General features: G+C 43.4%; 1 long non-coding RNA gene across 1 annotated transcript in view; it reads left to right on the top strand.

Moving 5' to 3' along the window:
- The first annotated feature begins 6,427 nt into the window (after positions 1 to 6,427).
- Positions 6,428 to 23,747, top strand: part of LOC142826821 (uncharacterized) — a 37,826-nt gene continuing 20,506 nt past the window's right edge. The window contains exon 1 of the long non-coding RNA XR_012901080.1: positions 6,428 to 6,508. This is a non-coding gene — a long non-coding RNA (uncharacterized LOC142826821). The remainder of the gene's footprint in view (positions 6,509 to 23,747) is intronic.

Below are 23,747 nucleotides of genomic sequence, written 5' to 3'. Positions count from 1 at the left end.
AAAATAATTTCTGTTAGAACAAGAGCATATCTTTTAGAAAAAAAATTCCTGATTTTAAAATTACCAGTGATGGAGAATCCACCACTGCCTTGATACATCATTCCAGTCAATGGTTTATTTCCCTCACTTTAAAATGTATGCCGGTTTGAATGTGTATAGATTCAACTTCCAGCTGTTGGATTATATTTTTGTCTGTTAGTCTGAAAAGCCTACAATCAAACATGTGTTCCTTGTTTATTTTAGCATGTGTCTTTCCTTCATCTGGAAATTACACCTTCACCTTCCTCTTAGACATACCCCATGTGAATAAAACATATGCTAATGGCTGAGGGACTGAGATCTAGCCTTTTTTTGGTGCACTTTATTATTTCTCCCTTTTACCCATTCATATTTCTTCAAATAATAATCAGCCTGGTAAAATTACAGTCTGTGTAGATTTCTAGAAAATCAGAAGAAGTACAATTGTCCACCACTAGGATTTTTATATTCAGATCCGTGCTTAATATGTGTGTGCATGTATGTAGGAGTGTATGGTTTTAGTAAAGAGAATTTATATATATTACATTATGTACATATATGTAAAGTAATAAGATTTAACTCTCCCCCCCCCCCCCCCCCCCCACTGTCTACATAAAGAGGGCATTATCTTGGGATTAGGAGAAATTTTAGTAAACTCGAGTATTCATTTTATGTTAAATTAGATGGAAATTCAGGGAAGTCCCCAAATTATGTTTAGAAAAGAAGGTTGTTTATTTGTTAAGAAAAATTTGGAAAAACCTTAGAACATTTCCCCTTTTTTTAAACTAAACATTGGACTGTGATCTTCTCATTGTTAAGATAAATAGATTGAGTTTGAGTCTATCATTATATAGCACACTCTATAATCTTTTACTCATTCTCATGACTCTTCTCTGAACTCTATTTTTTCAACTTCCTTCTTGGAATGTGGACACCAGAACCAGACAAAGTATTCCAGCAACAGTACTACCACTACCAAATACAAACATAATACAACTTCTCTACTCCAACACAAAATTCCCCTGTTAATATGCTGTAATTTGGATGGGCTATGGTAACTGTAGGCGAGACAGAGGCAAACCAAGATACAGTAAAAGGAATAATTTATAACTTTTAGAACTTCATAAAAAGAAAACATAAAACTTGTACCCCAAGCATAAGGAGAACCAAGTACTTATTACTCATAATAATAAACTACAGATTACCAAGGCTACGTCTACACTGCACAGCTTTTAGTGACAAGGCTGTGTCGACACAGTTCTGTTGCTAAAAATCAGCCTGTGTGAATACTGTTTGTTGGCACTTCTAGTCCAAATTAGTGGCTTTCACTTTGTCAGCAGGAGGGTGTTCCCTCCAAGCTCCAGCTGTCCTTTCAATGACTCTTGCCCAGGACAGTGTCCTACATTTTTGACCATATGCTAGTGTCAGAGCCAAGTTTATGTACTCATAAAGATCTCCTAAACCCCTTTGGCCACTGAGTTGCACTAGAAACTCATTAAGGGCATGTCTACACTAGGAAATTATTTAAAAATAACTTATTTTGAAATAATAACTCCCCACTTATTTCAAAATAGCATGTCCTAACTCCAGGGAAGCCTCAAAATTAGGCTCCCTTAATGTGGATGTGCTACTTCGACTTAGAGTTCCAGGAAGCACTGGAGAGTAATTACTTTGGATGACTTTGGGGAGTAGTTATTTCAAAATAGCAGCAGTGGAACTACTGTCAGTGACCGCTCACAATTTTAATGCTCTGAAACATCTGGGGAAGGCCAGACTTGATATTCTCAATATTTCAATAACATGAAAAATACAACAAGGAAAGATAATTTATGAAAAACAGCTATCAGATCTTTTTATGTGTCTCAAAACAAGACATAAACATAAGCATTTGTGGGTGACCCAAAGAGTAAGATTAACCAACCAAAGAAAACATGTAAGTGCTAAGGCTAGAAAGCAAGATAAAGAAAACTCAGATACCCAATGGGTGTCAAACTTGTTGCTTCCTGTTTGCCCTAAACTAGATTTGAACCAAATTCAACACCTTTTTTTTTTTAACCAGAGGTGGTTGACCTATGTTTGGAGGTGAATTGGTTTGCAGGTCAGTATCTCTATTAAGTTGTTCACACTAAGAAAAAAAGTGAGAACCCCCTTTTACTATAGTACAGCATGCTTACTTTAAATACAGAATAGATGTAATGGCTTTATTTCTTTAGCGAGCCTATGTTTTAAAAACAATGACACTAACAGGGAGAGAGCATTATACTGTTGATCTTATGTAAAACAGCAAAAAACAAGTGAACAAACATAAATCCTAACCCCAAAAGCCATTTTTTTTAAATCCCTACATAAAAAAGAGCAGAGGGCTGAGAAAAGTCACACCTTTTAAATTGGCAGCTTATCAAAAACATTTTTAAAAATAATTGAAGAGGTGCAAACTGCTGAAGGAATTGTGCTGCTTGCAAACTGGAAAGCGTCTCATAGTTCTTTGGTATGTGACATATTTTGACCTTTGACATGTGTCAGCACTATTTTTGTACAAGTCCAGCCTAGTAGCCACTAGTGACTGATAAATAGGGGCTATCTATTACCATATCTTCTTCACATGATACTCTGCAAAGATGCACATATCTTTTTTTTATGCTGTCTAATTATGTAGCTCTAATCTACATGAAAGCACAGCCAAAGAGATGTCATTGCAGGTTTGCGCAGCAGATGTGCCATGCCAGCTGTCTATACAATTTCCTCTCTGTTAGAGGTGAGAAGATGTTGCAGGCTCAGGTTCTGAGGCATCTCCTATTGAGCTGTGTATTGAAATCTTACCACCCCTAACATTACAGAAAGCATTTAGAGGGCGACTACAGGCAGAGGATGAGAATATTAAACAGCAGAACCTGTAAGAGCTCATTTTTTAAGGTTTTTTGAACATGAAATTTTGTTTTCCTTCAGTGCATTTCATCTTCCTTCAACATTATTCTTCTGACAGTGTTACAATAGGAATTCTGGGTATGTCTACACTACCACCCTAGTTCGAACTGGGGTGGTTAATGTAGTCAATCGAAGTTGCAAATGAAGCCCAGGATTTAAATATCCCGGGCTTCATTTGCATCTTGCTTGGCGCCGCCATTTTTAAATCCCCGGTAGTTCGGACTCCATGCCCGCGGCTACACGCGGCACGGAGTAGGTAGTTTGAATTAGGCTTTCCACGAGGTGTAACGGTAGTTCGAATTAGCCTAATTTGAACTACCTACTCTGTGCCATGTGTAGCCGTGGGCACGGAGTCCGAACTACCGGGGATTTAAAAATGGCGGCGCCCGGCAAGATGCAAATGAAGCCCGGGATATTTAAATCCTGGGCTTCATTTGCAACTTCGATTGACTACATTAACCACCCCAGTTCGAACTAGGGTGGTAGTGTAGACATACCCAGAATTCCTATTGTAACACTATGTCTACACTACCACCCTAGTTCGAACTGGGGTGGTTAATGTAGTCAATCGAAGTTGCAAATGAAGCCCAGGATTTAAATATCCCGGGCTTCATTTGCATCTTGCCGGGCGCCGCCATTTTTAAATCCCCGGTAGTTCGGACTCCGTGCCCACGGCTACACACGGCACGGAGTAGGTAGTTCAAATTAGGCTAATTCGAACTACCGTTACACCTCGTGGAAAGCCTAATTCAAACTACCTACTCCGTGCCGCGTGTAGCCGCGGGCATGGAGTCCGAACTACCGGGGATTTAAAAATGGCGGCGCCAAGCAAGATGCAAATGAAGCCCGGGATATTTAAATCCCGGGCTTCATTTGCAACTTCGATTGACTACATTAACCACCCCAGTTCGAACTAGGGTGGTAGTGTAGACATACCCAGAATTCCTATTGTAACACTATGTCTACACTACCACCCTAGTTCGAACTGGGGTGGTTAATGTAGTCAATCGAAGTTGCAAATGAAGCCCAGGATTTAAATATCCCGGGCTTCATTTGCATCTTGCCGGGCGCCGCCATTTTTAAATCCCCGGTAGTTCGGACTCCGTGCCCACGGCTACACACGGCACGGAGTAGGTAGTTCAAATTAGGCTAATTCGAACTACCGTTACACCTCGTGGAAAGCCTAATTCAAACTACCTACTCCGTGCCGCGTGTAGCCGCGGGCATGGAGTCCGAACTACCGGGGATTTAAAAATGGCGGCGCCAAGCAAGATGCAAATGAAGCCCGGGATATTTAAATCCTGGGCTTCATTTGCAACTTCGATTGACTACATTAACCACCCCAGTTCGAACTAGGGTGGTAGTGTAGACATACCCAGAATTCCTATTGTAACACTATGTCTACACTACCACCCTAGTTCGAACTGGGGTGGTTAATGTAGTCAATCGAAGTTGCAAATGAAGCCCAGGATTTAAATATCCCGGGCTTCATTTGCATCTTGCCGGGCGCCGCCATTTTTAAATCCCCGGTAGTTCGGACTCCGTGCCCACGGCTACACACGGCACGGAGTAGGTAGTTCAAATTAGGCTAATTCGAACTACCGTTACACCTCGTGGAAAGCCTAATTCAAACTACCTACTCCGTGCCGCGTGTAGCCGCGGGCATGGAGTCCGAACTACCGGGGATTTAAAAATGGCGGCGCCAAGCAAGATGCAAATGAAGCCCGGGATATTTAAATCCCGGGCTTCATTTGCAACTTCGATTGACTACATTAACCACCCTAGTTCGAACTAGGGTGGTAGTGTAGACATACCCTCTTTTCTTTTCAGAAGCATGGAGTTGTTGTTATTAGCACTAGTCAGGTAATCTGGTTTCTATTCTCAACCCCGCCACAGATTTCCTGAGTGTCCATGGATAAATCATAAAAGCCAACATTTTCAGAAGTAGTCATTGATTTTGGGAGCACACACTAAAACTGTCCTCACCGCAGGGTATTGTGAGTATGCCAATCTCCTGGATATCTGGCAGTGTGGCAGGTGTACCATGCACTGAGGGCATATCTACAAAACAGCTACAGCACTACTATTGTGGCACTGTAGCATAGATACTTAGTACAGTGACAGGAAGTGGTTCCTCTGTCACTGGAGTAAATCTACCACTATACAAGGCAGCAGATAGGTTGAGGGAAGATTTATTCTGTTGATCTAGCACTGTCAACACTGGGTCTTAGATCGACTTAATTACTTCTCTCGGGGATCTCTCAACTCTGGGAGTAGTTCTGTGTTGAAGAGATTATGGAGCCCTTCTGCTAGCTGGATATTGCACTGCACATAAACAGCTTCCAGTAATAAGTTAGCTAGTTCATGAGAATACCTCAAGCTCAATTTTTGGCAATGCTGAGCACTTTTATCTCCCATGGAGGCGCATAGACACTGTGAGTACTCAGCACTTCTGAAAATTTAGGACAAGCTATCTAAGTTAGGCATAAAAACTGGAAGTAGACAAAATTAGAAAGCTCTTTGGAAAATGTGACCATTAAAGTCTCAGAGTATGTCTACACTACAGGCTTCTTGTGCAAGAAGCTTTTTGCAGAACAGATCTTCTGCAAGATCTTCTTGTGAAAGAGAGTATCCAGACTTCATGGACAATCTCTTGAAAGGAAACTCTGCTTGCTATTTACAGAATGGCCACCAGGGCACCTGGGCTTTTTTCAATTGCCTCTCTTTGCGCAAAATCCCCTGTTACTCCTCCACACACACCTTTTTGCGCAAGAGTTCTTGCACAAAAAGGAGTTATTCCTCATAGAAAGAGGAATACCTAAACTAGAAAACCCCCTCTATTCTTTTATTTTACTTGCACAAAAACGTGCTTGAGGTGTGAATGCTCCGTGAGTTTTTGCGCAAAACCAGGCGTATTTGCACAAAAACTCTGTAGTATAGACCCAGCCTCAGTGCCTAGCTTCTTCATCTCTAAATCAGGGATGAAAATACCTACTGCAAATGGGTATTATGAAGCTACAGTAATTTTCTGTATAATACTGATCTTTGGATGGAAGATGTTTTGTAAGAGCAAGGTAACAAACAAATAAATACATACTAGTTTAATTGTAGTTTGATGCCATAAACAAACAGAAAAAAATACTACACGGAGGCATTTTTTCTGAAGCATCTTCTCCCCTGTCCCTTTTTAAAAGGAAAGGCCAATAATATTTGACTTTGTATTAAAGATGTTTACATGTAGAGGATAAACAACAAAATTCTTCTCCCAAATAACTATGAAGTAGTGATGGCCAGACCTAATACATTTCAGAGCTTAATGTTGGTTTGGATAACTATCCAGCCACTTGGTGCTTAGTTGAGGATTTAGCTAAACTTCTTAAACTCCAAAAGAGGGCAGGAAGTCTAGCTCTCATGTGATTTCTGGTACTTTTCTGCTTCCAGCCAGGCAGGAAATACCTATGAGAACAGCCTTTCCTGTGGTGCATCAGAACTTCCACTTCCAGACCTACTGCTAACCCACAACAGAAGTTTGAAAATTAAAAACAACCACTGAATAATAAAGAAGGTAATCAAATTTTTTATATTTTAAATAAGGTTCAGTTAAAGTGTGGTTAACCTATTCTATAAACTGTTCAGACAGGGATTTGGAGTTTTTATTTGACTATTAAGCACTATGCACAATAATTATAAAAATTAAAATAGGACTTGTGGGTGTCTGTGTTTTCTTGTTTTATCTCAGATAAATTAATCATTCCTGCTTTGAATACATCTCTGCATAACTGTAATATGAAATTTTACTATTCTGCTTCTAAAAACCAAATTCACCAAAGCATTTAAGCCAGGGGAACCTCAGACCAGGGGCCAATTGAGGCCCTTGGCTTGCCTGGATCTCTCTCCCAAGGCTCAGCGTTGGGGAACCCATGATGGCACTCAAGCCCTGCAGCCACCCACCCCCAGAGCTGGAGCACACAAAATCAACTAGCCTGTTCCCTCCCCCCCCCAAACTCTGGTGTGCAAGGAGAATGTGGGGAGTATCTTTCTCCTTCTGAGTCAGGGGCTTATTTTGTTTCTCAGTTGTATGCAGCCCCCAATGGATTTTTCTGTGGGTCAGCAGCCCCTGACCCCAAAAAAGTTCCCTACCCCGATTTAAGCATATACCTGGCATGACTTCAGGAATTTTAAGCACATATTTAAGGGCTTTGCTGAAGAAAGAGGGATGTAATCATTTACATAAGTGCTTTGCTGAATCAGGACGTATATCTCCAATATTATCCCTACCTACTTCCTGTACAAATTAGTTGTCAGCTTGGAATTGTATCAAATGACTTGTGATATTTGGTGTGTTTCTTCATGCTCCAGTTGCTGGACACATGTTATTTCATAAGAATGTCAGCTTTCTTATTTATTTTTAAATAGAAGTTTCTAGCCCTCGTAGATTTGCAGAAAATGATTGATCATCCATCCAAGTGTACCCTAATGTCTCAAAACTTAGAAAACAAATAAAAAGAATCCCAACTGATTAATAAAAAAATCTCATCACTCTTTAAGTCAGTCTGATATTGGGATGCCTGGCTCATGAGTTTTTGGACGCTTAGGCTGTGTCTAGACTACATGCCTCTGTCGGCAGAGGCATGTAGATTAGACAGATCAGCAAAGGCAAATGAAACCGCGATTTAAATGATCGCGGCTTCATTTACATTTACATGGCTGCCGCGCTGAGCCGACAAACAGCTGATCAGCTATTTGTCGGCTCGCCGCTAGTCTGGACGTTCCCCCTGTCGACATCAAAGCCCTTTGTCGGCAGCCCCGTTATTCCTCATGAAATGAGGTTTACCGGGGCTGTCGACAAAGGGCTTTGATGTTGACAGGGGGAACGTCCAGACTAGCGGCGAGCTGACAAACAGCTGATCAGCTGTTTGTCGGCTCAGAGCGGCAGCCATATAAATGTAAATAAAGCCGCGATCATTTAAATCGCGGCTTCATTTACCTTTGCTGAACAAACAAATCTACATGCCTCTGCCGACAGAGGCATGTAGTTTAGACGTACCCTTAGAGTTGGCAATACTGCATGCTGAGCTCTTCACAAACTCTTCTCCCATTTGCTCTATTTGCATTCCTTTCTCAACCCAGAGGTTTGTTTCATACTGCCCCCTATATCTGGAACTGACTTCATTACCTTTGATTAGCTTGCACCTTTTAGGGTTCAAGATGTTCAGAGCATCGACCTCATTTTCAGCATTTTTTTCTACAAAACTTTAACTAGAGTTGGTTGAAATATGAAAGTCTACTTTTGTGAAAATTTCAAAGATTTGAAGCTGGTTTTGTTTTCAGGGACGTGGAATGGCCCAATTTTTGTTTTACAAACCTTTTTATAGCTCTCCCATAATGTAATATTTTAAGTTTTGATTGAAATCAATATCAATGTTTTTTATCAAAATGGTTACTGAAAGAACATCCATTTAGATGACATTTCTGATTCTAAATATAGAGGGGAGAAATATTGTTTCGCAAAAACAAAAAATTTGGACTACACTGCCACAATAATTTTTGGTGAAAATTTAAATTTGAAATATAAAGATCATTTCTGAAAAAAATGCTTTAAAAATTTCAACTCTGTCAACAACTCTGTTCAGCTCTGTCAACAACTACATATATCTGTAGTGACACCACAGTTAAGGTTGCTTTACAATTTCAAATGAAAGCAGGAATAAAATCTGTTTAATAATTTAAGGATTTAATTTATTTTCCAGAATTGGCACAATAAAACTGAAGGATCAACTGAAGTTCCCATGTCACATTTTTGGAGACATTTTTGATATGCCAAAATGTTATTCCCTTTCCCCATGCATCTGTACCTTCATTCTGAAAACCAGCTGGCAATTGGACTAAGATCACAATACACCAATGTGTGCACACCTGCAGATTTTAAAACTTATAGTGACCACCACATTGAGAACTATCACAACTTGGATCATTCATTTACATACTTTACCTAACTATTATGGGTGTAAAATAATATCATAGTCATTATTTGTAACCTGGTACTTCATTAACTTAAAAAACAACAAATAATCTGGTAGCACAAATAATCTGGTAGTTTTGCCCACTAAAACTCATGATACCATCTTCATGTTTTGTTAGTCTTTAAACTGCTATCAGACTATTGGTTGTTTTTTAAATTTATCCTGTACAGACTAACTCGTCTACCCCCTGAAGCTTCTGGTACTTCATGTACCTCATTTACACACCAGTACAAAACTATAGAGAGAACGAAGTACAATATCATCTATCAGATCAACTTAAGAACATGAATGTATAACTAACAAGAGACATGGTTAGAGTAAAGGCTGCCTTTTAGTTGTTCAGGATCAGGGTGGAGATATGTGGGTTATATGTGGCTAAAGGGTGGTTGCTGAGGTTCAGAGAGATGAATCTGTGATGGCAGGTAGATGGGGTGTTAAATTACTTAAGTGTTTATTCCCCTGTTTCTTGTTTTTATTGGTTTGCATAAAGAATGGAATCTACAAATGAAAGTGGTCCTGCACTGAAGCCTTCAATGTGTGACTCTTCCCTTCCCTGCTGGGAGGGAGGGAACACTGTCTCCAAGATCCTGTTTCCTGCTCCTTCCTCTATTTAACCTCCTTTCCCTGTTCTCTGTTCTCCCAATAGAAACAAGGAAGCAACTTGCTGTATTCAGAAAGCATGCAATTAAAAAAAAAGCATCAGTGAGGAGACTGGCTCCATAAACAGTGTTCAAGATACACACTGGTATCAGGCTGCTATTTGAAACTAGATAACTGCATTAATATTTTTGGCAGAATCCAACAGTCACACAGAGCTTACACAAGCTCCATTGATGGAGTTTCTCCCAGAATACCATAGCCTGATTACCAGAAATATTACTTCTATGGCAGACTGGCATTAGTGTTCCCTGTAAGCTGTGCACTTGTGCAGCCACTCAGGAGAGATTCAAATTCAGCCCAACTGATTAGCAGAACACTCAAAGTTAGTTTTTTTGTTTCTCTTGGTGATGTACATTCACACATGCCTCGGGCACATAAAAGCATTATTCTGCACATGGATGGAAAAAGTCTATACACGAATGAAAAAGATTGGAGGGAACATTGACTGGCATTCCATCCAGTTGTTACACACGACTATGCACCATGTGCTATCATGTGTATAAAGTAAACAAGTAGAAAAGACTTTCAAAGTACCTTTCTCTAATTTATTTCAGTTGTAGCAATCTTGTTACTTGTAATATTAGATATATAAAAAACCAGGCAAAAGTGAGATTTTTAAATTGACTGTGTTCATTTAAAATGTGGGTACTCTAATTTAGTACCTCAATACTTGTATACTTCCAGCACTGTTCTGCAAAATTCACATTGTTCTCAGTCACTGTTTGTTTGGGTAAAGGCCATAGCATTAGGCTCTGAATGGTTTTTCTTTTAATTACTGTAAAAGCAGCAGCAAAATAAAAGTGAATATAACCACAATATATCTGTACACCACAAAGCCAAGGGCACAAAGTTAAACTTCAAAGTTAGACCTAAAACTCTGGCTTTGCATACAGTCCTTAACTGTTGTGATATGTCCTCCCCACCCATCCCTCATTTAACAGTCCTGTCAGTCTACAATTTTTTAATTCTGAATTTTCTGGCTTTTGTGGCTTTCTATAGGAAACTCAATGTTACTATTTTAATAAATGTAGAATATTTTTGTGGTTGTATTTATCATAGCTTAGCCAAACATCAGAGAACTGCACATAGAGTACAGTGTACAGATCCAAGATCCTCAATATAAGCTGACTGATGCACTAAAGGGAAACCAATAAAGACCAATAAAGAGGGGAAAATGGGTTTGATAACATAACCTATGACAATGAATTAAATGAATTTGTGGGCATCATTCTAAACACAGGAACTTAAGATACACCAGTAAGATATGAAAGTGCAAATATATACAGGAAATGGTATGAACTAAGGACCAAAATAGTAACAAAACTGGTGTTATTCTGAAGCACAGTGAGGGAACTAGGTACAAAGTGGGTGCCATGCAGAAGATGCACTCTGCTCTGTGCGAGATCTCAGAACAGTAGCATGTAAGAGTTCACAACAAGTGGTATGTGGGTGATCTGTGGAACAGCACACACTGCAGTGGAGCTCCTGCCATCCACTCCAGCAGCCTCTAACAGTCCTTGCACTATATTTAGCTTCAGATTCTCCTTTAAATAACGGAATGTTCCTTCTATAGGCAAGTAGTACTTTTCACCTTTAGCATTTGGCTGCAGACAGAATGCAGCTTTTAAACAACTGGCCACTTGTAGATGGTGAGCTGAAGGGATAAGGTGAGGCTGTGCTATCGTGGGAGCTGTTGCAGGAATTCACACTGAATTAAAAAGTTAGAGTATGCACTTTCTATGTCAACCCAGCTCTGTTGACTCTTACCTTCATTCGGTCTCACCCACTTGTAGGAGGTTGGTAATGCCAACAGCGCTAACCAGGAGGAGGTGTGTGCATGAGTGCGTGTACGCATGCACCTGTGCATGCGTGTGTATAAGGCTTCATTGACACTATTTTCATCTATGAAAGGAAATAACAAACATTTGAGAGGGAGTCACTGGAAACAGGACAAGGAACACTGTACTTAAGATGGTTATAACATGGAGTAATTAATAGCGTCAAGATGGAGCACAGAAGATGTAGAATCAGTATTAAATAAGTAACTGTAACAGCGTGCTCAGTGACAGGACAATGGCACTGGCCCCTTCAAGCAGCACAAACAGGTTAGATTGTGGCTGTAACTGGACATCCAAACATTTCCCCAATGAGGGACAGATCTTAACTGATGTAAAGCTAACTGAGCTGACTCCTATGCCAGCTGCTTCCCTCTAGAATAGGATGTCAGAGGCACAGACAGTTTGTCAGACCTGCAGTGAAGCTTCCTCTACCTATTGTCAGCACATACAAACTAGAGCAGCTGTAAACCTCACAGTGAGATCAAGGCTGTGCTGACTAGTCCACAGAATCATGGAGCTGTAACCAGTTCCTTGATGTGCCTTTCCTCCGCTTCTCTCTGCAGTGGGCTGATCTGCAATACAAGAGATTATCTAGCTCTTTGGTTTACTGCAAAGCATAATCCTATCCTGCTCTATGCAAGGCACCAGGAAGGTTCTTTACAGCCCTTTTGTAATTGTATCTAGGTCAGTAACTATGTATCTGCACACAGGGCTGAGTATCAGAAGCCTGAGTCCCATTGCCAGCTCTGCCACAGACTTCCTGAGTGACCTGTGCCAAAGCCACCCAAAACGGCACTATGAACTAAAAGATCTAACAATTGTCTAATAATTTTTGTATTAATTATCTTCACAGGTACAGCTGATATTAATATAACTGAAGGGGGGATTGAAAGCAATGAGATTTCCATTTGTTTACCTCAATGCATGTGCCAGCACTTTGTGTGCAGTCACATTCACTGTTTCCCCCCGTATAGTCAGTCAGCTTCCCCTACTGTTTGTGTGGGTTTCACAGCGACAGGGGAGAGAAAAATATGTTAAAAATAGGAAAATGTGATTTGAAACCACCAACACTGGCAGGGCAGACTCAGAGGCAGGTGCAACATCCGAGACAAATTTAAATTCATTTTTAAAAAATGTTTTCAAGTTGGTGGTGCCCTTCAAACTTCTCAGTGCCTCAGTTAATCCCTTTGTTAAAATGGGAACATCATCTTTCCCAATAATGTCTTTAACATTCATTCACTAAAGTGATTTAATACCTTTGCATAGAAGTAACAATGGAAATGCCAAAAGTTGATGATTATTAAGGTGACTACAGTGAGCCTAATTCTTCTAGCAGTGACCACGGAACAAATGCACAGTTACTCCATTATCTTCATTAGTACCCATGGTATACATGGATGAGAATTTTAAAATACAAATAAAAGAGAAGGCTACAAATGCATTGAGATGAGTCAGATTGAACTTCTGTCGTTGGTAAGGATTCTTAGTAATCCTGTTTATCTTTTTATAAAATATTTCATCGTGATGGCAGTTATTGCCAAAGAGTCATTAACATTTGTGCTGGTGGTTTTAAGTCTTTGTTGCCATTTTATGTCTGCAGAAAGAATTCTGTGTGCTCTCTTTGATCCTGAGCTTACCTTTGTTTCTCACATTTCCTGTCTTTGTAAATCTGCTTATTAACACTTTCGCTATATTGCCCTATATTCAACACTGTCTCAGTCACACTTCTTCTGAAAGTCTTATTCACACTTTTGTCTTCTTCAGGCTTGATTATTATAATTTTTCATCTTCAAGGCCTTCCTAGGAGTTTGCTTTCTTCAGAAGGCACAGGCACAATCATATAATAACAACTCACATTTTATACAGTACTTTTCATCACAGGGGATCACAAAATGACAGATTACACATACAGATATCATTTTATCCATCACTGAAATGAAACAAACTGAAGGCTAGGGTAATTCTCAGTCAGTGAAAACCCCCAACCCCCATAGCAGAAATGGGGAGGACATGGAGTAGCCATTTTGACCATCAAAGTTGCTGTATTGCTGGAGGATGATGGTTTCAATTCTGAACTTCCCTAGCATGGAGGCAGCATCCAGGGAGCACATGACTACACATAAGGGAGGAAGAAAGAACTGGGTACAGTTACATTATTATTGTCCGGAGTATAATAACAACCCCTTCCTGCCCTATGACACAACCCAAATCCCTGCACACAAGGTCATAACTTCCTCCTTCACCCAAATTCCCTCAAAGAACCCACATGCCATCCTGTACCCCAATCCCTTACCCAAAGCTTCCTTTTACACTCAACCTCTATCCCAGATCCTGAACCTTCTCCATTAATATCATGGAAGAGTGCAGCCCGTGATGACGTTCCAAAATCGTGGAGTGGCCCCCCATCAAAAATTATTGCCCACCCCTGACTGACACAACAGTCAAGTCACCTTTTTATTTTCTTTTTGATAACCTAAACATAGGAAGCTCTTTGCATCTCTTACAGAAATGTATTTTTGGGCTTTTCTGAGTGCTCTCAATTTTTCAACATCCTTTTAAAAATGTTGACATCAGAAATGCATATAGAACTGGTCTCATCAATTTCAAATAGCAATAAAATCCCCTGTTCCTAACAAATGTAAGGTAAAGCAAAATAAACTACTCATCAACAAAACCACAGAATCATAGGGTTGGAAGAGACCTAAGGAGGTCATCTAGCTAAAAGCGGGACCAAGCCCAATTAAAGCATCCCAGCCTAGGCTTTGTCAAGCTGGGATTTAAAAACCTCTAGGGATAGACATTCAACCACCTCTCTAGGTAACCCATTCCAGTGCTTCACCACCCTCCTAGTGAAATAGTTTTTCCTAATATCCAACCTAGATCTCCCCCACTGCAACTTGAGACCATTGCTCCTTGTTCTGCCATCCGTCACTACTGAGAACAGTCTCCCTCCATCCTCTTTGGAACCTCCCATCAGGAAGTTGAAGGCTGCTATCAAATCCCCCCTCACTTTCTCTCCTGCAGACTAAATAAGTCCAAGTGCCTCAGCATCTCCTCGTAAGTCACGTGCTCCAGCCCCCTAATCATTTTGGTTTCCCTCTGCTGGACAATCACCAATGCATCCACATCCTTTCTGTAATGGGGGGCCTAGAACTGGGTGAAATACTCCAGGTGTGTCCTTACCAGTGTTGAATAAAGGGCAATAATCACTTCCCTACATCTACTGGCAATGTTCCTACTAATGCATTCCAATATGCAGTTAGCGTTCTTGGCTACAAGGGCAAATTGTTGACTAATATTCAGCTTCTCATCCACTGTAATCCCTAGGTCCTTTTCTGCATAATTCGTGCTTAGCCAGTTGGTCCCCAGCCTCTAGTTGTGCTTTCAGCCCACTTTAACTATAGGAGTTTAAAGTCACATCTTTAATTCAAACTGTGCAAGTCTTCCTGGAGACAAACTCTAATTACAACAGTACAAGTTTTCTAATAGAAACAAGCCCATTAAGAGGCTCTACAAAGCACAAATCTCAGAAAAATTCCAGGCCCACACTGGTCAGAGAGACCATGACAAAACAGTGATGTTGGTTGTTGCTCAAATAAACTAATTCTAACTATAGTGTGATCCATTGGTAATTGGATTGAACTTTGTCAAAGGCTTTAAAATTCTTAAGATTTTATTTTGGGTCTTTTTGTCTCTTAAATTATGCAAAGTACTAACATGACATTCTGTTTTGAGTAGTATAAGGATAAACAATTCACAGAGCAATTCAGGTTTTCATTTCATGGTTCCCATAACAAGAGCTTCATGTTTAGTGTAACCAATGGAATTTGTTCTTTGGGTATCCCTGAGGGACAGAGAATGATTCTAGGTAGTAATTAAAGGCACTATTCAGGGGCGGATGAATTCAGTGGAAGGACTCCCATTGACTTCAGTGGGCAGGGTACTGTTTCTAGGGGTATGTATTCATCCCAGAGTGTACACAGGGTTGTTGCCCATGACTCAGTTCTCTCATCCACACACAAAGCCCTCTGGCACAAGTTTAGAGCTGCTTTCAACCTGGTCTAGCTATCCAGCCCTAGAGAATAGGTTCAAACCCAGTTGGTACTTTCACTCAGCCTGGAAACATGCTCACTTTGCAATAATGACAGAAGGTAAACCTCTGGAGTGCTGAACATCTTTTGATGTCTCCCCGCAATTCTCCCAGTGAAAAGACAAGTTTTACCATAAGTCACTGGGAAAGAATCAGAAACAGTTTGGCCTACTGCATTTCCCCAGCAGCCTTAGCCACACACACAGGTGAATGCAACACCAGTGAGGATATATTAACTTGAGTGTGGCTTTGCAATTTGGATCCTCACACCAGGGCAAAGGCTAACCTGGAGGGTCATACCGCACCATCCAAGGAGCCATGACAGACCCCAACACTTCCTCTGAGCCCCCCACGGCTGCCAGCACTCCCACAGCACCCTCGGCTAGTCCTGGCCAGGGATGCAAGAGAGCATCAGTCTGGACTGGTGCAGAGATCTTGGATCTCATCAAGGTCTGCGGTGAGCAGATCAGCCTCCAGAATCTCTGCACCAGAAAAAAGAATGCAGATGTCTACAGCCATTTTTTAAAAATAGGCTTTTTTATTTGTTCTGCACGAGAGGGGGCAAGGTGGGAAGGGAGGGAAGAGAAATGGAGGGGCGGGGGAAGAAAGCATACTGAGGAAGTGCAGGTGTCCCTTGTGGAGAGGCATGGGGGAGAGTCTAACAGCTGGCTTTGGCTTAAACTCTCCCTCAGGGCATCCCATATGAGCACAGCCCCTTGATGTACTTGTTAAAGGGCATTGGCGTTCGGCTGCTTGTAAGCTCTAGCCAGCTATGTTTATTTCGATTTTACATAAGAATGGCCATACTAGATCAGACCAAAGGTCCATCTAGCCCAGTATCCTGTCTGTGGACAGTGGCCAATATGAGATGCCCAGAGGGAGTGAACAGAACAGGTAATCCTCATGTGATCCCTCTCATGTCACCCATTTCCAGAAAAACAGTAGCTAGGGACACCATTCCTACCTATCCTGGCTAATAGTTATTGATGGACCTAACCTCCATGAATATATCTAGCTCTTTTTTGAACCCTGTTAAAGTCCTAGCCTTCACCACATCCTCTGGCAAGGAGTTCCAGAGGTTGACTGTGCGCTGAGTGAAGAAAAACTTTCTTTTGTTTGTTTTAATCTTGCTGCCTATTAATTTCATTTGGTGACCCCTAGTTCTTATATGGTGGGAATAAGTAAACAACTTTTCCTTATTCACTTTCTCCACACCAGTCATGATTTTATAGACCTCTATCATATCCCCCTTAGTCTCCTCTTGTCTAAACTGAGAAGTCCAAGTCTTTTAATCTCTCTTCATATGAGACCCGTTCCAAAACCCTCATAATTTTTGTTGCCTTTTTCTGAACCTTTTCCAATGCCAATATATCTTTTTTCAGATGAGGTGACCACATCTATATGCAGTATTCTAGATGTGGGCGTACCATGGTTTTATATAGAGGCAATACAATATTTTCTGTCTTATTCTGTATCCCTTTTTAAATGATTTCTAACATTCTATTTGCTTTTTTGACTGTCACTGCACACTCAGTGGATGTTTTCAGGGGACTATGCACAATGACTCCAAGATCTCTGTCTTGAGTAGTTTTAGCCAAATTAGTCCACATCATATTGTATGTATAGTTGGGATTACTTATCTTGAAATTATTTCCTAGTGTAGACTTGCCCGCAGAGACCTCAGACAACAGAGAGGGTTTTTTTTTTTCATTTAAAAATAGGGTAGTTTAAAGATTATGTAATGCCGGCAAGGTACTTTCAATTAATATTGGTAATAAGTCATTTCCGTTAGGCCTAGTCTTCACTACATCCCTACTCCCCACTGATCTAATCTATTCAACTTCGCTGAAGCCAATGTACTTTCCATGCAGTAAGGCTGGTGGGCAATGGCGGCTTTACCACTGGGCCTATTGCTCCCTGACCCCAAGGCAAAGCTCAAAAGGGCCCCGTTTGATGATGGGGACTGGCCTGTACGCAGGAATTTCTGTGGGAGGGTGCTTTTTTTGTAAATGGTGGACAGCAATTTTTTTAAATATAAAGGAGTTCAAAATAGTCATGCAATGAGTGTTTATAAGAGAGGTCGAAGAAAAATTTGAGTTGAAACAGTGATTGGTAAAATTATTTTGTTATAACACACTAAACATTTATACGGTAATAAAGGTTTTATAGAAATTACCTTTTGGGATCATGGCGGGCAGAGTAGCTGCTGTGACCCCCTGCTCCCTTGTCCGCCTCTGCCTGCTGCTGCTTTACCTACTTGATGATGTCAATGCTGGGTGAGTGTGGGCAGTCTTCCAGCCAGCAGGGCCAGGCCCAGACTGCTCCCTGTGGGTAGGGGCACCATTCCCCTGGCCCTGTGCTCTACCACCAGCTCCACCTGACCATCCCCATGCAACACAGTGCTCTCCTATCCCCTTAACACAGTGGCTGTGTCTAGACTGCATCCCTTTTCTGTAAAAGGGATGCAAATTAGACACATCGCAATTGCAAATGAACATTTGCATAAACATGGCTGCCGCTTTTTCCCGGCTCGGAGCTTTGCCGGAAAAAAGCGCCAGTCTAGACGGGGATCTTTTGGAAAATAAAGCCTTTTCCAAAAGATCTCTTATTCCTATTAAAAAAAGGAGAACGGTTTAATTTAACCAGTAAGAAAGGAAATATTAATTTAAATTATTAAACAGACTAAATGCTTTCACTTTCTCATGTGAGTTTATCAAACTTCATTTTAAATGAAGTAAAATATTAATTTAAGTCCAACACAAAAGGTTCCTATGTTTTCTTTATGGCAAGGGTGGGGAACCGTTTTAGGGTCAGGAGTCACTGACCCACAGAAAAATCAGTTGGGGACCACACAAGTGAGAAGCAAAAACAAAAACAAAAACCTTCCAAAAACCCGCAACCCTCACTGTGGCCCCCAACTGAGACACTTCACTCCTCTGGCACTCCAGCCACACCGGGGAAGGGGGAAGGGACAGGGAAGACTGAGGGTCAGGGCTTCCCATAGGCCAGATTTACTCTTATGATATTCCAGGGTTAGTGGATTTTGTGGACTCCCTAGGCTCTGAGTTTGGGACAAAAATGGAGCGTTCAGTATGAGGGACAGGACTACCAGTGAGGGGAATCGGGGTGCAGGATCTGGGCAGGAGCCTGAGTGCAGGAGGGGGCGAGGGTACAAGGTCTGGATGGGAGGAAGGGTGCAGGAGCAAGAGTAGGTTCAGGAGCAGGCTTGGGATAGGGTGTCTGGCAGATGGAGGGTGCAGGAGTGGGTTGGGGTTAGGGTGCAGGAGCAAAGGAGGATGCAGGCGCAAGCTGGGGTTAGGGTGTCTGGCCAGTGGGGCGGTGCAGGAGCAGGGTGAGGGGAGGGTGTTTGGCCAGAGGGAAGGGTGCAGGAGTAAGGGAGGGCGCAGGACCAGGCTGGGGGTAGGTGTCAACTAGTTGTTCACATCCCTAGTTGGGGGTGGGGTGTCTGTCCAGGGGCAGGAGACAAGAGTGGGCTGGGAGAGCGGGATTTGATGGGGAGTGTGAATGAGGGGGCTTGTGGTACGAGGGTCTGGGCACGAGGGGGTGGAGGGCGCTTGCCTTTGTGCCCTGCACCGGTCCCTGGCTCTGCCTCCTACTGCTTCCATTAGCTGGATTCTGGCCTATGGGAGCAGCAGGGAAAGTCTCCAGGCAGTATGCCCATTTGCTGCTGTTCCTCAGCCGGGGTAGTGTGAGCATTTCTTCCCCATGAGCTGGATCACACAGCGAGGCCTGGGGCTTTCTCTCCTTCCCTTTCAGTGGAAAGCTGACACTGGAGCTTAAGCCTCATGGGGGAGGAGAGACGGCGAGGCTGGAGCACCAATAGTAGCTCCCCGCTGTGAGGGGAAGGAGAGGAGCTGAGTTTGAGCTGCAGACCACCAGGAAGGCAGCCACAGAGCTCCCTCATTCTGACTTGGGGGACTGAGAGGAGTGCATTCTCATCCTTCGTACCCCCTGCAGTCGCATAGAGGCCTGGGGAGCCCAAGATACATTGGGAAGATGAGTTCCTTGGCCAGAAAGTCCTGGAGAATGGAAGGGACTACATTTCCCAGCATTCTCTTGACCACTAGCAATAGGAAAGAGCAGATAAGGAGTGGGGGAAGCTGTGAGCCATGCTGTTGAATAGAAAGTAGACTACTAGAAGGCGCTGGAGGTGTGAATGGGGAACATGTGTGCACAGGGGAGTAGGCAGCTTTGGCCCAGATCTCACCCTGAGAAGCTTTTTCCAGACTGAATTAGGAGTGCTAATGGCCTTGGTTCACTGCTATCAAAGAAGTGGACTGAGTGGACAATGCACCTCTCTCTGAAGTCTAGCAAGGGAGGTATGTGGATCACACCAGGAAAGGTTAATATGATAAGTAAGGGAGCGAAGGCTCTACTAGAGGAAATGAGCACCCTTAGGTACAATACCAGGTACATAGGAATATTGGACACAGAAATGGGCTTTTCCTTTCTAGATTTACCTAATACTCAGAAAGAAAATCTATCATTATGTGGGACAGTCTTGCAATATAGATCCAGATGTCCTCCAATCACAAGACTGAAAATTGTTCCACTTTACTGGGTGCTAGGGAAGGGATTTGTCAGAATTGATCAGATAGCTGCAGGCTGTGGAACTTTATTGAGTTGAGACCAGGATCACATACAAAGACTAGTCAAGTAGGGTGTTCCTTGAGACATGGCTGTAGATTGCCTCGATAAGGAAGGAGATAAATCTGTAGGGAGTTTCCCCTGATCATTACGAAAATTCTGCTCACTGTGGACACTGGTAAACCCACCTGGGTGTACAGTTCAATGAGAAAAACTGGGGGATGAGGAAGCTGTGTATATCAGTAACATATAATCTTGTGGAAGTGTGTGATCAAAATGAAAAATGCCTCTGGGACTCAATGCCACATACTATAACACTGCCACACCTGGCTCACACTTGGAAATGGCCAAAAATGACTACATGAGGGCCCATAACTATAATTGGCACTGGGCTCACAAAATGTTAATCCAGTCCTGTCGGCGGTAGCTGCTCTCCTACGGTGTGTCTAGACTATATGGCTCCGTCGATGGAGTCTGTAAAATAGTTTACCCAACAAAGTCAATGAAGTGGCGATTTAAATAATCCCCGTTTTGTTAAAATAAAAATGGCCGCCGTGCTGTGCCGACAATCAGCTGATCCGGCACAGTGCAGCAGTCTAGACGCGGCGCGGTCGACAAGGGAAGCCTTTGTTGACCGTTCCCTTATGCCTCGTGAAATGAGGTTTACGGGAGCGGTCGACAAAGGCTTCCTTTGTTGACGGTCCCCGTCTAGACTGCCGTGCTGTGCCAGGGTATGTCTACACTACAGAGTTAGTTCGAACTAACTTAGTTCGAATTACTTAATTCGAACTAAGCTAATTCGAACTAACACATCTAGAACTAAAAACTAGTTCGAATTAGCGTTTTGCTAATTTGAACTAGCATGTCCACATTGAGTGGACCCTGAACAGGGCTTAAGGATGGCCGGAAGCAGTGACGGCAGGGCATCAGAGGAGGACTTAGAGCGTGGAGATGCTGCCTCAGGCTAGCCAAGTTCTCAAGGGTGCCCCGCTTGAAAACCAGTCCTGGCTTGGAGTGCCCGGAATGCCCACACTGGGCACATCACAGCACTCGGCCATCAGACCGGCTGCACTTGCCGCAGGCTGCCATCTTGGGAGAGGGGGCAATTGGGGGGCTGCAGGAGAGCTTCCACCCCCAGAAGCCCGCAGAGGGAGAGGGGAGGGCAACTAAAATGATCAGAGGTTTGGAACAGGTCCCATATGAAGAGAGGCTACAGAGACTGGGACTGTTCAGCTTAGAAAAGAGGAGATGGAGCGGGGACAGGATAGAGGTCTCTAAAAGCAGGGGTTGGGTGGAGAGAGTGCATTCAGAAAAGTTCTTCATGAGTTCCCATAAAGAAGGACTAGAGGACACCAAAGGAAAGGAATGGGTAGCAGGCTTGAAACTAGTAATCGAAAGTTGTTCTTCTTCTTCACAAAGCAAAGAGTTAACCTGTGGAACTCCTTGCTGCAGGAGGCTGTGAAGGCTACAACTAGAACAGAGTTGAAAGGGAAGTGAGATCAAGTCATGGAGGTTGGGTCCATGGAGTAGTCTTAGCCAGAGGGTAGGAGTGGTGTCCCTGCCCAAAGTTTGTGGAAGGCTGGAAAGGGATGGCACGAGACAAATGGCTTGGTCACTGTCTTTGGTCCATCCCCTCCAGGGTCCCTAGTGTTGGCCACTGTCGGCAGACAGGCTACTGGGCTAGATGGACCTTTGGTCTGACCCAGTACGGCCATTCTAAGCTCAGGGCTCAGGGTCGGGGGTCTCAGTGGACCCCCTTGATTTTCATGCACACCTGCTCCTGGGTGGCCAGGCTGGCAGCTCTCCTGCCCTAGACGGCCACTTTCCTGTGCCTAGTGCGGAGATCGTGGACGAGGTCCACGATGTCTGCATTAGCCCAGGAAGGTTCCTGCCTCTTGCGGTCCCAGGCAAGCTCCTGGGAGCCGCCAGCCTGGTCCCGGGAAGAGGGGGTGGGCTGGGGGACATCGGGTGGGTGGCTCTGTGCCGTGTCAGGTGCAGGGTCTGCTGGCTGGGTGTTGGCAGGCTTGCACCTGGCACGGGCACCGTAGCCAGCCCGTGCCCCTTTAAGGGGTCCAGGGCCGGAAGGGGGGCAATAGAGTTTCCCTGGTGTTGGCCAGAGTGGCCACCAGGGAAACCTGGGGAGGGCTAGCCTCCCACTAGTTCGAATTAAGGGGCTACACAGCCCTTAATTCGAACTAGTAAATTCGAACTAGGCTTAATCCTCGTAAATTTAGGTTTTCCTAGTTCGAACTAAGCGCTCCGCGAGTTCGATTTAAATTCGAACTAGCGGAGCGCTAGTGTAGCGCCTATGAATGTTAGTTCGAACTAACATTGTAGTGTAGACATACCCCCAGATCAGCTGATCATCGGCACAGCACGGTGGCCATTTTAATTTTAACGAAGCAGGGATTATTTAAATCCCCACTTCATTGCCTATGTCAGGTAAACTATTTTACATGGCTCCAGGGGCAGATATAGGGCAGGGCGAATGGGGCGGCCGCCCCAGGTCCCGCGCTTAAAAAAGCCCCGCGCATGTGCCGTGGCAAAGGGGGGGGCCTCGCGGAGTTACACTGCCAGGGGCCCCGCAAAACAGTCATCTGCCCCTGCATGGCTCTGTTGACGGAGTTATGTAGTCTAGACACATCCCTATTGACTCTGGCTACTCTTCTCATCTTGGTGGAGTACTGGAGTCAATGGGAGAGCATGCAGAGGTCAATTTATTGCATCTTAGACACGATAAAGTGACCGTTAGTGGATTGATTGCTCCAGCGTTGGTTCACCACGTAGCGAAGACAAGCTCTTATAGATGTGCTTTGTCGGTTAATGATCTGTGTATGCTAATCCAAGAATTAAAGATTTAATCATTTCACTCTGGGTACGTCTAGACTACATGCCTCTGGCGACAGAGGCATGTAGATTAGGCTACCCGACAGAGTAAAATGAAGCGGCGATTTAAATAATCGCCGCTTCATTTAAATTTACATGGCTGCCGCGTTGAGCCGACAAACAGCTGATCAGCTGTTTGTCGGCTCAGCGCGATAGTCTGGACGCTCCCCTGCCGACATCAAAGGGAGTTGTCGACAACCTAGGTATGCCTCCTGGGATGAGGCATACCTGGGTTGTCGACAACTCCCTTTGATGTCGGCAGGGGAGCGTCCAGACTATCGCGCTGAGCCGACAAACAGCTGATCAGCTGTTTGTCGGCTCAACGCGGCAGCCATGTAAATTTAAATGAAGCGGCGATTATTTAAATCGCCGCTTCATTTTACTCTGTCGGGTAGCCTAATCTACATGCCTCTGTCGCCAGAGGCATGTAGTCTAGACGTACCCTCAGAGTACAAAAGAGCAAAAATGTAGTCCACATGAACTACTGTATTTCAACTGGGTACAAGAGTCTTGGAACTGTGATAAGTGGCATTGTCGGGGGCCCCCCCCCTTGCCGGGGGTTGCCACCCTCCTCCGGGGCATCACTCCCACAGCTTGGGCCTCGGCCCGAAGCATGGTGCCCCTTTTTAGGGGGAATACGACCTCCTGGCCTAACCCCCAAAGTTCACTGCACCTGGGATAGGGGAAATACGGCCTCCC

Source organism: Pelodiscus sinensis, chromosome 2, assembly GCF_049634645.1.
Source record: "Pelodiscus sinensis isolate JC-2024 chromosome 2, ASM4963464v1, whole genome shotgun sequence".
Taxonomy (NCBI): domain Eukaryota; kingdom Metazoa; phylum Chordata; order Testudines; family Trionychidae; genus Pelodiscus; species Pelodiscus sinensis.
The sequence above is the reverse complement of the archived record's forward strand: the minus strand, read 5'-3'. Positions and strand labels throughout refer to the sequence as shown.